General features: G+C 33.4%; 1 protein-coding gene across 1 annotated transcript in view; it reads left to right on the top strand.

The window, feature by feature from the left end:
* LOC127718886 (frizzled-5-like) overlaps positions 1-17557 on the top strand; it is a 56920-nt gene that overhangs the window by 28821 nt on the left and 10542 nt on the right. The window contains exon 3 of the mRNA XM_052224950.1: positions 1773-1806. The gene's annotated coding sequence lies outside the window, so the exon portion shown is untranslated. The remainder of the gene's footprint in view (positions 1-1772; positions 1807-17557) is intronic.

Below are 17557 nucleotides of genomic sequence, written 5' to 3'. Positions count from 1 at the left end.
TTTTCACTTGCACACAAATATTCTCCTTTGCCTATTTATACCTTATGTCGTAAAAGTATAAAGCATTACAAAAACATGAGCAGGGCAATTACCTACACCACCCCAAAGACACATGTAAGTATGAGGTTTAAGAATACCCCTCCTGTAGCAGTGCCAATTGTTGCACATAAACGATCTTAACATAATGTGATAGCTTAATGATTTCAAGTAAAATGTTCTATCTACGTAAATGCCGAAATTTGTTTGATTTTGCTCGTTTTCCTTACGTGTCCTTGACTTTAAAACAGAACAACGTGACTAAGAGACTCCTGTCGATATATACAGACAATACTTTTGTGTTAATTGTTAAGTATTCATACTCATTCGACGATTATGTATATCTTTCCGAATGCGAAACAATACATTAGTTCTACTAATGGATTTTAATGATTACTACTTCCGGTCTATTTGTCCAACGTGACACTTCTCAGATTTCCGGTTATAATCGCATAAAATTATATATTACTCTTAATTGGCCATCATCTAATATAGACAGTAATCATCATTTGTAAAATAATGGTTGTGATAATTAAGTTTCATTTTTCACGTCCATTTTTAAAGAGTAGTCCACATCATTATCATGTCGGCTGCTTTCCTGTCCATTGTCTCGCAAACTGACAGGATAAAATGTCAGACCAAATTTGTCTGTTAATTTGCTGAAGTGGAGAGATTTTGAAGCGCTATTGTCGGTCACAAAGCTGTCAGAAAATTTCACAGAATGCTATTATTTGAAGACTTAATGATTTTGTTGTTGGCTTTTGACAGGATTTTTCATCTTGATGTTTAATAGCATAGTTAGTCTCGACTGAGTTTCTACGATTTAAGGCCTCTTGGCACTGAAAAAAAATAATTATATTTTTTAGGGAAAAAAACCAGTTTACATATGTATTAATCTTGCTTTACCACAAATGTCCATACAATGTTTAATGGTATGCATACACAATTTAGATTATATCGACAGGAAACAGAACAATATCACGGGGTTTTGAGGGGGGATGGGTGTGGCAGATATAAAAAAAATCATAAGTCGTCGATTTTTTTTTAACTAGGCGATATTGAAACAAACAACCACACACTTACACCAATGACAATTGTATTCCAAAAGACGGCTAAGACTTGTTTGTTTTCAAACTTTCCCATATACTTCAGAAGAGATTAGTACATGAAACTTCTTACAATATTACATGCCTATTCCTTGTGTAGATTTTATATTCCAAATATATACTTATTTGTCATTTATACATCGATTCAAATGTTTATTAATCTGTATTGATGCTATGACAAACCATGATCTTCTCTTTAACAGACAGTTTATTGACAAGTTTTCATCTTAAGAAAAAATATAGCTTAATTGGCGTCTGTCCCAGCGACCATCGTTTAACAAGATAATGGCGCGTTATAGTCAGCCAGCCTGCTAATCCGATCACCACTTAATAATCAGGTGTCTTATTTGTGACAAGAAAATTTTCTTCTTATTAGTATTTCGTCTCTATATATGTTTGGTAAAGCTGCGGTTGTATGTGTTATAGTAAGTGTATTGATTTAATATGCATATTTTTGAAATAGAATTTTTTTAAATATTGAAAATAGATTCTGAATTTGTATTACTTCTTACTTTACTTCAGTCTTACAATTTATTGAAACGTTATTCCTCTCTTTGTCAATATAATTTTGCGTTTAATGGTGTTTAATAAATTACTGTTATTGTATATGTTTTTTTATTATTATTTCAGATATTCTGACTGAATGCCATAGAAGAAAATTTAGGTGAGTCAATTTAAAGCTTGCATCTTTACACCGCGTTCAAAAGCACTGGTGAAAGTTGTTCGATTGTACTTTTCACCACCCGTTGATATTCTCAGGTTGAATGATTCTCTGTTGTGGGTAATTGTTGGACAGATCCTCTATCGAGCTTTATTGTCCTTTATCTGTAGTTGTTTTAGCATGCTCTGCCGGAGAAATCTTTTTTATGCCCCCGTCGTAGCGGAGGGGGCATTAAGTTTTACCCTTGTCCGTCTGTACGTACGTCCAATAATTGGTTTCCGTTCTCAAACTTTAGTTTGCCTCAACCAAATAATATAAAACTTATACACAATGCTAATTACCACAAAACACAGATCAAGTTTGAATTTTGGTGGTGTCACTTTTACAGATCTTGAGTTATGTCCATTTATAACATTATATGCAAGCGGGGACATCATCTGTGTCCCATGGACACATTCCCCATTTATTAATGTTGAACTTGATGTTAATGAAAAAAATGGACAATTTAAACTCGCCCAAATTTACCTTGAAAGCGAGTTAACAATAAGGTTGGTCCAAAATGGTCAAATCCGAACTGCGACCTTTAGGGGTTTGGCGGACGACTGTGTGACCTGACGGCTCATTTAAGAAGACCTGTTACCTTAAAAATGTTTGCAACCGAGAATAAGATCAGTTTAGAACTGAGTAGTTTGCTTAAAAGTGACCTGGTGACCTATGGCAATTTTTAAACGTGACCATGCAATACGATGACGTCAGTTATTAAAGATTTTGTTCATACCATTTGTCTTTGAGATTATAGACAAATGGTATGAAGAAAAAACTCGATAACTTAAGCATTCGAATTGGGAGGGGTTTGTACAAGAGTTATCTCCCTTATCACCATTAACTATCATGTGCATAAGTCATGTGATAGTTCCTCCTATTCTGCAGTAAAACTGTAGCTAAAACTTCCAATCTCACAGGCTCATTAATAAATTGCTGTAGACTGTTTTGAACTTCTATGTACAGAGTGTCTAATTATTTGATTTTTATTGTGCAAAAGGGGATAAAAGGTTCTATTTACAAAGTTTGTATGGTGTCTTTAATGATTTATAGATGAACATCACAAGCAACTGAAGTGCTGATTTAAATTACTGCAGCTTTAAATAAATAATTTTATATCAATAAACCCTTCACAACATGCATTTGTTCAGCACTTTGTGAGACACTTTAATTGGCACTTGAAAATAGGTATACAAAAGCACGTGTCAGTTTTGTACGGAAAATCGATGCTCTCCAATCGTAATCGATTTGGGATTACCTGCAGGTCTTTTCATTATTACGGAGCTATAGAAACGAAACGAATCACTAATTCTTTGACAAGAATAGAAAAGCTCTCACAACAAAATACTTAAATGACCAGAAAAGTTGCTAATGAAGGGTGATCGACAGGTGTTTTTGTAAATCATAATCAAGATTAACCATCAGATGTCTTGTAGTTTTATTCACGGTTGGAACGAATAGCGTGTCAGCATGGTATACTGAATTAAAAGAATCCTTACTTTTAACACTGCCTGGTAAAATCATGGGTCAGAGGGCTGGCTGGCTACCTTTTGTTGTCTAACACAGCTTGACAACGTATAATATTTTCTAATGAAATCGACTAATGGGAAGCTTGTACTTAAAATTAGAAAAGACTAGATACAAGGTGGATATGTAGGAGACAGCAGTTTAACAAGGAATTAGTCCACATTAAATAAAAATCAGTCTTTAAATGAAGTTCTTCATGTTGAAAACTGTAGAAAGGTTTCTCGATAAATTTGAATCGAAGGGATAGCATCTTTCAATCACACTGATAAACGATTCTAGCGCTGACAAAAAATCAAGACATAATTTAGTGACATGTAAAAATTATGGAAGGTTAGAATGTTAGAAAAAAAGAACCAGAAAACATCAAATGAACAATCAAAAATCATAAGTCAAAGAATAACCGACAAAAGCATGTCGAAAAGCAACGAAAATACAAACAAAAGTCCACAAAACACTACATCTTGATAGGAAAAGACTGAGAAACCCCACCAACGTTCTTTTCCTATAAATAGTAACGAAACGACGGGATCACGTCTGTATTTACTTTTTGATCTGCTTCTTAGTTTTCTTTGTAGACAACACTAATATATCTCTGTATTATCTTCCGTTTATTTTCGCATTTGAATTGACATCGTCGACACTGGTGTTATGTTTCTAATTACTAAGCCAAGGGCGATAATTCATCTGGTGCGACTAGGTAGGAGTCCGGATTAAGAGTACATAATGAACTAAACAAAACTTGTTTGCTATTGAAAACTTAATCCGTTCTTGACGTTAAATAAATACCGTGTCATCCTTTTTACTCCCATGATGCAGCAGTCCTAGGGGCAATCTGGTAAACGTTTAAAGTCATCTCAGTAAATAACACGTTCCGGAGATTTGTAAAGAAATTGTTGACATTTCTATCTTACTTCAAGCATAATGTTTGTTTTAGTTTCGTAAATATTTGTTGAGTGTGTTAATTTGATAGACAAAAATCTTGCTTGATATAGTTTTGATGGGTTGTTAAACATAATTCCGGGTTGATGTCTCTTTCGGACAATTTTGTCCAGTTTGTAATTAAACTTTCGTGTAAGATATTTCCACTTGAACACGAACTGTCAAAAACGAAACCTCATATAAACTTGCACTTAAATTACAATCGAAATACTCTTGTGTACAGACGTATAGATCGGTTTATGATAATATAAAAATAAAAATACCTCATTATCAAAGTGCTCAGTAAGCAAAGATATTTTATAGAATCATGCCGTTTTAGTTTCCGTTTCCCGAAAGTCATTTCGAAACGTTCGATTTTTACTTTGAAACTACTGGTTCCATTAAATTAAAAAAATAATGAGCTGCAGTCCGAAACAGGTCGGAATATCCTGCAACAATTGGTCCCGTATACTCTTTCATAGTAGCTAATATAAAAAAGATATATAGATGTAGTATGCTTGCCAATGAGACGATCCAAAACAGACCAACACACGATGATGTAAACAACTATAGATCACCGCCGCACGGCCTTTAACAATGAACAAAACCCATGCCGAATAGTAAGCTATAAAAGTCCCCGGCATGACAAAATATGGAACAATTAAAGAGAAAACCAATGGTCTATTTAAAACTTGAAACAATAAACGAAAACAAAATATGGCAGACAGCAACCAACGACTATCATTGAATTAATGGCTGCGGATTTGGAACAGGCAGATAAAGACTGTGGCAGAATAAAATTGTTTGCGCATAACCCTCTTCTTTACCTTGGATAATGATGTAACAACATATCAAGAGACCTAACTATAAAGACCAGTTGGAAAAGGCTTGACTCATCAGATTGCGTGCATTTACTGAGAGCTATAGTTCAAAGCCAATTCCCAGTTATAAATAAACCATGTTTTCTCAGACTAAAACCAAATCAGTGCACAGTCAATGGATTTAATGCAAAGACGTACAATAAACAGTGTGAGAAAAGCATGCATGGCCTTGTGCAGTGTTATTTCTTCACCATTAGAATGTGTAGTATAAGAACTCAAGTTTAGTGCGTTTCTCACAATATTTATTGATCCAGATCAGTTCTTCTACAATCTGATTGGAAAACAGATTCTGTGTTCACGTCTCGCTTAAAACCTTATAAGCGAAGCGTGAATACAGGGGTTGTGTTGTATTCAAATTAAGTTCCTATGTAATGCTTTAGTAAAGAAATACAAACCGATATTTATTTGCTTTAATTTCCTGTGTATGCTTTATTGTATAATATTTGGTTTATGAAGTACATGTACTGCAATGTATAACTTCCAACGTCCTTCTGGCCCAACAAACTCGGTTATACGTCATTTGTCCACAAACCTTTAGACCAGTTCTGATAAAGCTGAAATTATGTATATGCTAATGCATCAGCCTATAAACAGATTGAGTTGCATCTTCATTTCAGCAATTTTCGGCTGTTAAGCGGGCCAGTTGTATACTAAATATGAAAGGAAATAACTCTTATCAAATGCTAACCTTTTCACTCATTTTAATCACGTTTAGAAATTTTCTATTTCCGGTTTGTCTCTCTCAGGACGACTGTTGTCCCTACAGAAGTTCTATTTGTTTGAGAAAACATAATAATTGACGAGAGCTTTCAAATGTAAATGGGATTTCTGTCTTTTGAACTTTTTTTGGGAACATTATCGTGGACTTATTAGTAAAGTCTAAGATACCAATCTATTGTTGAAGACTATATTGCTTTCTGGTTTTCTTTTGGTTATTTGATTTGCTGGGTTGCTGTTTCTTAAGTCTTTGATGTTTACCCCACAGTTCCTTTTATTGATGAAAATTCTAAATTTAAATATTGGAAATGTGGAAATGAACATAACACTCAAAACATGTGAACGTCGAGGATTTACTGAGGTGGATCATCGGTATATATTTCCTCAGATAGAATTTTCTTATACTTGCCAAAATGAAGATTTTACTATGCTTTTATATAACATAATATAATATACAAATATAACAACAAGTATGGGTAACCGTGCTATTTTTAAAGCAGCCAGTCGTGCAAAATTGCCCAAATTTTTATAGATTCTTCATGAAAAAACACATTTTGTGAATAAAAAGAAATCTATGAGATAGAATTTTGAAATAAATTATGAGAAGATAGTACTTTTAATATGCTTTAAGAAAATAAAAAGAAAAAATGGTGTCACTTAACTTGTTTTTCTTGGTGCAAGTAAAAATTGAAAATTTCACTATCATTCCAGTATAAAATTTTTACTATAAGAGTTATCTCCCCATAAACGGCCAAGTTGAAAAATTGATTCTAAAAAACACAAATATTGGTATTTGTTCAAACATTTTGGATAATGCAATAAATCACTTGTTTTTCTTTATACGAATAAACAGTCTTACACATAAATTGCAAATCTTTCTAAAAATTTGCAGATTTAGGCAAAGAACTATATCGATTGTGTACTGCTGTTGTACAATCCAAGATGGCGGTATACAGTAAATCTACCTTTTAAAGACCTGAAAACGTTGTGTGGGATGACCAATAAGGACATGAAAAGAATAGCCAAATATATCTCCGCACAACTTTTCCGGAGAGAGTTGGAACCTTAGTTTTCAAAAAATTTATTGATTTATCGACGGAGAATTTAAGAAAAATAAATGTTACAAATCATGCGAGTACCGAAGTATTGACTACTGGGCTGATGATATCCTCGGGGACTAACAGTTCACCAGTAGTGGTATCGACCCAGTGGTAGTAAATGAAAATAACACTTGATATAATTTCATAGTATAATTGATAAAACATGAAACTTTCGACCACATTCAAGTTCTGATCTAAAATCAGACATTATGAACTTTAATATAGCATTTTAAAACGCACTGAATTTACTAGAAGAATTCTTAAGCTTTAAGACAGTTTCTTTTTCATTCCACAAACAATGCTCAGGTGTTTGTTTTCCGTTTTTATAATTAATAATTTCATGTATAAATCTGGATTATTCCAAATGATACGTTTTGACGTTGCGTCGTACGTGTTAACCTTATACTTGTTTTTATAAAAGCAGCTTAAGACAGTTGTGGTAGTTTTCACTGGTAGGACGTTATTTCTTTTTTTATAAATAGTTTGAAGTATACCTAAAAAAAATTATTCTATGGAAATTCCTATAATACTTTGATATTTGTTGCGACCTTTTGTAAAACGCTGCCTTCTTCTGTTTCTGCAGAAATAAAACTGCTGGATGAAGAAATAAGTCGATCGATTTTACATTAAAGATACAAACTGCAAAACATCAATTATAGCTAAGTATGTAAAAATGTGGCGGCATTGTGTTTCATTATCGAAATTTGATATTGAGAAGTCCCCCATTTGTGTTTAGATTAGTTTACACATGGTATTTTTACAAAAAATCTACGGTTACTGGAGTTCGATAATTGCCACGTAATACACATAATTATAAGGTTTTCGAATTTCACCGGAAATTAATTACGAAACTTTAATCATAAGTTCATTCTCTGCGTCAGGAGTCAACAGAAGCCAGAAAATTACATTTTCTATTTTGAATAGAATCTTTATGATTTTATTATTTAATCTTAAAAGGAAAAACCTGACCCGACATATGATTTAGGTATTTTTTTCTCCTTGTTAAAGGACATAAAGAAAATATTATTTTGTGAATTTGACAGCTAGCGGATTGAAATTGACAAACACAAGTCTTTATATTTTTTTAAATAAAGATTATTAAATCATAATTACTTGTAATGACTTTACATATTTCATAATTTATGATAACAAATAAAATTTGATCAAGAGCCGATTATAAGAACCGCTTGATAGTTTGAGGGGATTTCATATCAATTATTATATAATAATTGTACATATTGACATGGATTTTAAAACTTGTAAAATTTAAGGTACCCGTTATGTAATAAATCACAACAGTTTGTTTGATAAGTCGACTTGTGTATATATGGAGTGAGTTAATTATGATTTCATGTGTCAAATTTCCACCTTTGACCTGCAGATAAATTACACATGTTCTAACGATATAAGTATTCATAATTAAAAAAATTATTGTCGTAAAAGCGGTTCACAAAACAAATTCAAAAAAATAAATGGTAAAAGGTGTAACTGTTACAACTCCTATATATATGAGGGGTTTTTTATTTCTATTTTTAGGACATTTTTCTCAATTCTTTACTTTTTGCCATTATTCTGTATTCTGTCTGAGATTTCTGTAACACATAGTTAATGTAATCTCAGATTCTGTAAACCCCATGCAGATCCTAACATATGGTGAATTTTATGTTGGCGTTAAAATTCATAAAAGCTATAAACGGTAAGGGAGAAAAAGCTAAAATACTAAAGGGTTCTTGTTCGTTATTAATTGATCTGGACGTTGTATTCCTTTTTACTAAAACATGCTCCACGTTCTTTCTTTATTACTCGAGCCATTGAATATCTGTCTACATATTTTTGAAGTCATGTTTCTTTAGATAGAATCCCGAAAAGATCTTCAGCAAAGAAAGTAAAACAGGACGGCTGAATTTTACTCGCAAATGTAATGGTACTACGCGCGAATTTAATGCACTGATTAGATTCTAATCGTAGACGAAAAGTGGAGAGAGAGAATACTGAGATTGATATATAAAACAGGATCGTAATCACACAATTTACACCCCTTTTGAAACAACAAATGCAAAATCAAGACCAACCATATTGTATATGATTTTAGACAGGTGTTGCGATTGCAGCCGTATGCCGAAAATTGACATTTTATAAAAATCCAATGAATCAGACGAAAAAGACAAATTATGTCGTAATTAACTTGATTAAGTTGTCCGTTGCAGTTTAGATGCCAAGACATGAGTCATCTGAATGCGTCTTTAATAACTTGGATAAAATTATCCGGAGGCAACTTTCACTTCAAGAAATCCTAGAAATATTCGTAAGATTGGCAAGGTTTTTCGGGGTTAATATTTCTTGGAAAGTTAGATTTAAAAATGGCGACTTCGTTGCGTTCAATCTTTTTTCGTTCGAAATCAATTCTGAAAAACTTGTCGATCTTGAACGTGCATTTGTTAGATTTATAATTTTTTTCTGCGAAGGATAGCCCTTATAGTACCCTCAATGACATTTGTGACTCAGAGATTATGAAAATATGTTCTTTAGTGGAAAATAATGCAAGAAGTAAATTAATTACACATTTGCAGACGACAAGTTCATCAGAATTGTCTTCACTTTTGTTAATCAGACATCAATTTCCTAGTGTTTATATTAAGAGGTCACAGTTTAAAATCCATTTGTCTTTTCTTTCAGTCCAAATACAAAATATCGGAGGAGTCGGGAAATTGTCCACTTGATTGTATAATTTTAAACCCATTTTCATTCTAAAATTTTGTATATATTTACTATTTCAATCATATTGTAAGTATCTAATCAAAGAATCAGCCGATTAGGCCGAAAAAGAAAGTACATGCTGTTCGGTTTAGAGATTCAGTTTAAGAAAATTCGCTTAGGTAGGCTTGTAATCATTATCATTTGGCTAAATGTTTTGTACCTCGAGTATATGACGAGACCAGCAATTTTGTCCGCATGATTCACTATCAAAAAATGTTAATAAAAAATTAACATTAGGCATCTAGAGGCTTAAAAATGGGAAAGGTAGGAAAACACCATTTTTCTCATTTTGGCCTCAGTTATTGATGACCGCATTTAAGACTGTACATTGTACAGGTTCAAATTTGAAAATTTGTTTGAATTCCCACCCTGTTTATCAGACCAACTGTCCAAAATCCTATTTATCAACCATTACACAATAAATTTTGTAAACAACTGATTATCTCTATATATTTGCTATCGTATTGTCTTTAATAACACGTGGCTTGTCCGGGACCGGTCCTTTCGGGTAATTAAGAAATGGCTTCATTCGAACAACAAACGTTTAACTTATAGTATGTTTTTACTGCAATTTAATATGAATGCCATTGCAAGTGATTTTATGGGATCTGTTTATCGGAGTTATTTGAATCGAAAAAATACATCACCTTTGATCATCTCCTATGATTTGACATAAAAGGGTTCACAGAGTTGTTTGATTTGATTGAAATTTGTAAATACGGTGAACATGCAAAACAAACAAAGTCAAAACTATGAATAGCTAGTGAATGCGCAAAACGCATATATATATATATATGTTACAATTCTATGGAGCTAATTGGTTATACAATCTCTTTTATGTTTACAAGTTATATATTTTCTATGACGCCACGACATATCTCAATTGTAATATTGACGACGTTAAACCACAATCAGTCAATAATAATAATAATAATAATAATAATAAATTCTTTATTTAAAGAGGGTAACTCAATTAGAAGTAGTCTAATTTTCATTGAGGCCCTCAAACAAAATACATTTATACAGTTAACATTCATACATTCATACATAAAAATACAATATATATTACTAGTATACACACAATTCAATCATTCAAACATACAAATGGCAATAAATAGCAATAATTAGTAAAGTTTTGATTAAATTTTCTTATTCTTACAATTAAAGAAAGAAAACAAATTATTCGACTTGCATAGAATTTTCAAGAAAATGATTATAACAATGTTTCTTAAATAATTCCACATTTCGACAATTTTTTATTTTGAGTGGTAAATTATTCCATACCTTTGTTGCAGAATAATGAAAAGATTTTTTATAAAAATTTGTATTTGGTCTTTGAACAAATAGATCATTATTAGAGACAGATCGTAAGTTGTGGTGTTGCACATCATTAATATTTAGCATTATTAAGTAATCAGGTGCTAGGTTTATACATTAGAATTGATTGTTGGTATTTTATACGGACAGTATATAAAAGGAAGGACAGATCCAAGGTCCGATGCTCGATCCATTCACAGTCACGTCTCGGTCATTACAACTGAACGGACGTGCTGGGACAGCTCTCCTTTACCCGCTATCTTCGATGAGGGTTTACTGTTAGATGGATCAACGACTTACTACTTTCGATGACAGAAACCAATCCAACGCTGTACAGACTACGTTAGGCTATAATCCGCGTAGGGCTAATTCCCGTGTCAACATACACTCCAAAACCCATTATGGATGGGGGAGTGGTATGCCGACTGACGTCCGAGTGCTGTATCCTAGGTGTTAGATGATGGACCGCCATTTCACTGTCTCACGACTTTGATCCTGATAATGCTTCCTGTCATCGTTATTACTATGTCCGAGACTCATCGAACAGTACTCCATCATCGTGGTTAGCGGGCTGCCAAGCTGACCAACCTCGCCCTGAAAGCAGCCGTTGTGAAGCAATAAAACATCAAAATAGTCAACAAACCAAATCAACTCACCAAAACCAAGATGGCGGCCTACCAAAATGGCGCATTCCACCTGTTCCTGTCCGACTGCAGAAAATATTTAAACGCTCACCAAAACGCCTTCGGGCACCGAGCCGACCGTGCGAGGGCTGAACAGCCAGTCAAGGTCGTTAAACACTTTCAGTAGGTCCGATGCGATAAGGGGGTGCAATTGTCCAAAATTTCTAGTAAAAATATCGCCGATCGAAGCGAGACTATTTTTTTTTATGATTATATGCAAAAATCAAATTCTTTCCGATCACTGATAGGTCAAGTGAAAAGAGATGGATTGAAAGTTAACACGTCCACTGGCCAGCGAATCGAATTAATTCGTCTCCTTTTACGCAACGTTCCAGCCAACAATCGCTGATACCTGAATTCAATTAAGGGAGAAAAAAAAACAAAAAAGATGTACGTCATCCTGTATGCATCCCGTCAACTAATTTTATCGACATAATTAGTGCTACTCTATTATTTGATATCAACACAAGTAAACAGATCTTATTTATTATTATTGATGGAATATTGAAAGAACTATTTTTGTAAAACCTTCCTCTATAAAAATTATGGACGATTTACCAAAATGTGTGGAAAGACCCTTATATAGGTTTTGAGAAAATGTTAAAAAGACTACATTTGTACTTTTAACGAGTATAGATATGTTTTCTGTTTTTTATGCCCCCACCGTAGCGGAGGGGGCATTAAGTTTTACCCTTGTCCGTCTGTACGTCCGTCCGTACGTACGTCCCAAAGTTGGTTTCCGTTCTCTAACTTTAGTTTGCCTCAACCAAATGTTATGAAACTCATACACAATGCTTATTACCACAAAACACAGATCAAATCTGTATTTTGGTGTTGTCACTTTCACCGTTCCAGAGATATGCCCGTTTACAAATGAAAAAAAGATGCTGAATTTTTCTTTTTCTGTTCTACAACTTAAGTTTACCTCAAATAAATGTTATGAAACTTATACACAATGCTTATTATTATAACAAAATACAGATCAAGTTTGAATTTTGGTGGCGTTACTTTTACTGTTGTGGAGTTATGCCCCTTTACAAATGGAAAAATTCCTGAATGTTTTCGTTTCCGTTCTCTAACTTAAGTTTGCCTCAACCAAATATTATGAAACTTATACACAATACTTATTACCACAAAACTCAGATCAAGTACACATTTGGGTAGCGTCACTTTTACCGTTCTTCAGTTATGTCCCTTTATAACTCTATATGATGTGCAAGCGGGGGCATCATCTGTGTCCCATGGACACATTCCCCATAGTTTGTCTCAACCAAATGTTATAAAACTTATACACAACCGTTCTAGAGTTATGCATGTTAACAAATAGAAAAATTGCTGAATTTTTAGTTTCTTTTCTCTACTTAAGTTAGCCTCAACCAAATGTTATGAGACTTGTACACAATGCTTATTACCACAAAACTTATATCAAGTTCAAATTTGGGTAGCATCACTTTTACCGTTCTTCAGTTATGTTCCTTTATAACTCTATATGATGTGCAAGCGGGGGCATCATCTGTGTCCCATGGACACATTCCCCATTTATTTCATGTTTGTTTATGGATGAACGGATGACTGTTTAACGTACATTGACAAGTATTACAAGCATATTCCGCACGAAAAATATAAGAAATGTTATTGTGATATAAACATAAACGCTGCTTTGTACTATACACGCTGAGCTGGATTTTTATGGCACTAGTTCAAAATTTGCTAAAACACAGAAAAACATGCTACTATTGCACGGAGACATTATTTGGAGTTGTTCTTACTCCTAAATGTCGACTGCTTATATAGCTTAGCAGCAGCAAATACTAATTTTCTTTTCTTTGGTTTAACCCGGTTGGGCATAAAACCACAACCTGCAGTGCTTGAGGGGAACACGTTAACACGAGACCTCCAAGGCGATAATTATTTTATGCATTGATTTTTATCAAAATGAATATGCCTGTAATATTGGCCATTGGATATTCATCACGTGTCATTTCCAGTTCTCTATGATATGAAAAAGATTCACAATTTTTGTGATAATATATTTGGTTAATTTGTTTACTCTTTTATATCAACATATTACGACTCCGACTGCCGACATATGGGCAAACATACTTCTTGACCAATGTCCACATTCCCAAATCCCCGGGAGTAGCTTCGAGGGTCCGTCATCCTGGCCTCTTCATTATATAACGATGTAAAGTTTGACCATCCTTCTTGCAGCTTATCTACACAATTGTAAATATAAGGGTACAAACAGCGCTTTAGCATTGATTACAACTGTCGTAATAAGGCCTCTTAAAACCTGGACTATAATGCCCTTTACTTGTTCAAAAACAACGAGGAGATTTCATGGGGATTAGGTCCTCAGTGCCATATTTATAATAATTAGGTCTCCTTTCACGAGGATATTTTAAATATTATAAGCCGACCATTTACCTAACTTGTCTGACACGATAGAGAATTATTACCGAGGACCTAAATTTGCATACGCAAACATCAGGTACGTGTATTTTGTTTAAAGTTTTAAGTAATGTTCAAATATTAATTTAATTTAATGATTAAATATGAATATTAACATATTGAGTTGTCGGATATAATAACGATAATGAAATTTTCATGTGGTAAACTTTGAAAACCAACAAAATGTTATCGCTCACCTGACGAAAGGTCTTTCGGGATTTGTTTAGTTAAAGTTAAATATAATTTCTTTTTCAGTAGTTTACTTTGATTTTGGGAAGTTAACATTAATACTTTTACACTTTATGTTCCTATTTAGATGTATTATTGTTAAATACATCACCAGGAAACACATTTCATCTAAAAAAATCGAAAATGGTAGTAAGCATGATTGGCCATGTCAAAGTGAAATTCTCAAAAACCAACATGATAATGAGGAAGTAAAACACAAAGAATTGAAACAAAGAAAACCAATAAACTTCATTTGTAAACATGCCGTTAAGTCAGATTGACACAATAATTTAACGTAAACATCATTTATGTTCAATAACTTTATCAAGGGGGTATACTGGTTTACGTGCATGTGCCCACGTTCCGTCCGTCCGTCCGTCACAGAAAATTTCGGTCGCACTTTTCTAAGGAACTACAAAACATGAGCTCCTGACTTGGTATCAGGCTTTATGTCGTCAAGCTATACTATGTGATGCATTTCCAACTAGATTCATCGCTTATCAACTTCCTGTTTACCGAGTGTATATATATTCTTATCCATGATAGCCATGCATATATATGAAATTTCATCGCATTTTTCTAAGGAACTACACATCAAGGCTTTCTTAACACTTATGATGCGTTTTTATACGACCGCAAAAAAATTTTGTGGTCGTATATTGGTATGACGTTGGCGTCGTCGTCGTCGTCGTCGTCCGAAGACACATTGGTTTTCGCACTCTAACTTTAGTTTAAGTGAACGGATCTCTATGAAATTTTACCATAAGGTTCAATACCACAAAAGGAAGGTTGGGATTGATTTTGGGGGTTATGGTACCAACAGTTAAGGAATTAGGGGCCAAAAATAAGAATTTTTGTAACTTCCAGACATAACTTGTGTGTAAGTGTATGGATCTCTCTGACATTGTGCCACAAGGTTCCATATCACAAAGGGAATGCTTGGATTGATTTTGTGGGTAATTGCCTCAAAATTTTAGGAATTAGTGGCTTAAAAAGGGGCAAAAAACAAGAATTTTTCTAGTTTCATGACAATAACTTGTGTGTAAGTCTATGGATCTTTCTGAAATTGTACTACAAGTTTCCATATCACAAAGGAAAGCTAGAATTGAGTTTGGGGGTAATTGCCCTAAACGTTTAGGAATAAGGGGCCAAAAAGGGGCCAAAAATAATCATTTTTCTAGTTTCCAGACAATAACTTGTGTTTAAGTGTATGGATCTCTCTGAAATTATACTGCAAGGTACCATACCACAAAGGGAAGGCTGGGATTGATTTTGGGGGTAATTGCCTCAAATTTTAGGAATAAGGGGCCAAAATGGGGTAAAAAACAAGCATTTTTCTAGTTTCAGGACAATAACTTGTGTGTAAGTGAATGGATCTTTATGAAATTGTACTACAAGGTTCCATATCACAAAGGGAAAGCTGGGTTTGAGTTTGGGGCTAATTGCCCTAAATTTTTAGGAATATGGAGTCAAAAAGGGGCCAAAAAACAAGCATTTTTTCTAGTTTCCAGACAATAACTTGTGTTCAAGCTGATGATTTTGTGCAGAGTTATGGTCCTTGGACTTAGAAAATTCACTCAAATAATCAATTTTCCACATTTTTATCATCATGCTTGAAGATTTTGACTTGATATTTGTTATATAGTTTACACCATGACAAGTTATAGATCAAGTTAGCATTTTTTCCAGTACAATGAATTTTTAACCGGTAGGGGACTATTTATTGTCAGGCAATACTCACAGAATGCTTGTTTGTTTATTATTTTATACATAAATCAGGCCGTTAGTTTTCTCGTTTGTATTGCGTTACATTTGTTAAAGGCCTAACTTGTTAACTTCTACGTCATTTTGTCATTGGCAATCATATCACATCTTCTTATTTCTATATGCAAACGGTTGACCAATTAATTTGTAGTAGTCCTAGTAAAAAATGGATTTTGGTGAATTTGTCCCGATTGATTTGAGTTATCCATGATTTTTCAGTTTCGAACGTAAAATATTTTTAAAAAGGTGAAACATGTCATTCTTAAAATGCTGTAAAACAAATAGTAATTCTCGAAGTAGTGGTGTTTTTTGGTGTTTAACATCGGTCGGTTTTCGTAAAATACATGGGGTATCGAGTATCAATTAAACATAAATAATGTTAACAAAGATTTCAAACTCTGTATAGGTATAAAGTGGAAATATATATTAGAACAAACTTTTCAAATATCCATAGCCAATCTGACGTGTGTTTTGTGAATTTTTTAACTAACAATTCCATATCTCCGTAAAATGTGCTCAGTTGTTGTATTTAATAAGTTTTGGATGTTTGAAGGCATCCCGGAAGACATTTCTGTTGTTCCATCTGTTGAAGAACCAAGTAAAAACAAAGAAACATGTTAAAATTCGCACGACACGTGCTGTTACGTCATGAAGTATCCAAATTACCAAAATTAAGGATCGGTAAGCATTTTAATTTAACTAATTACAAAATATAACTGAGTGGATTATGTTATAAACATCAAGTTTAGCAGGATAGGTTTGAGAGGTTCCTTATCTATAAAATATACGTAGCTAACGGATTATAAGGGAAGATAATCTTATTAGTACATATGGATAATGGACGGATAACAAAAAGTGCCACTTTTTGATAATGATCTTTGAAATCGTTCCATTATTCTTTTCATCTTTTATCAAGGATAATCTTACATAAATTAATTTACAAACGAGGGGATTAGTGACTGTAATTGACATCTATTGTAATAGTCCCACTTAAGATAAAATGATAATTTTATTAAATATAATAATCCTATTGTATTTCATACATTTGGAGATTATAACAGTTTTCAGCTGCTTGCCTGTTTTCACTCAGGACGTAAAATAAAACAAGACGATTAAAATAATGAAATGTTTTTGAGAACTGTGTACGTAGTTTGTTTACAAAATTTGATTATTGGTCTATCTAAACGTCGTTTTGATACCAACATAGGATTCTGAATAAGTAAGTAAGCTCGTTGCCACGGGATATAATAGTGCTTCTTTCAGTGACAATTATACCTCATCCATATTTTACATGCAAGATAGAACAAAGTTAAATTATAAAATTACTCTGTTTGTCAAATATGTAAACACAGTCTCGAAGAAAAAAGTT

This window comes from Mytilus californianus, unplaced genomic scaffold (genome assembly GCF_021869535.1).
Source record: "Mytilus californianus isolate M0D057914Y unplaced genomic scaffold, xbMytCali1.0.p SCAF_10, whole genome shotgun sequence".
Classification (NCBI taxonomy): domain Eukaryota; kingdom Metazoa; phylum Mollusca; class Bivalvia; order Mytilida; family Mytilidae; genus Mytilus; species Mytilus californianus.
This window is presented reverse-complemented; position numbering and strand designations above follow the sequence as displayed.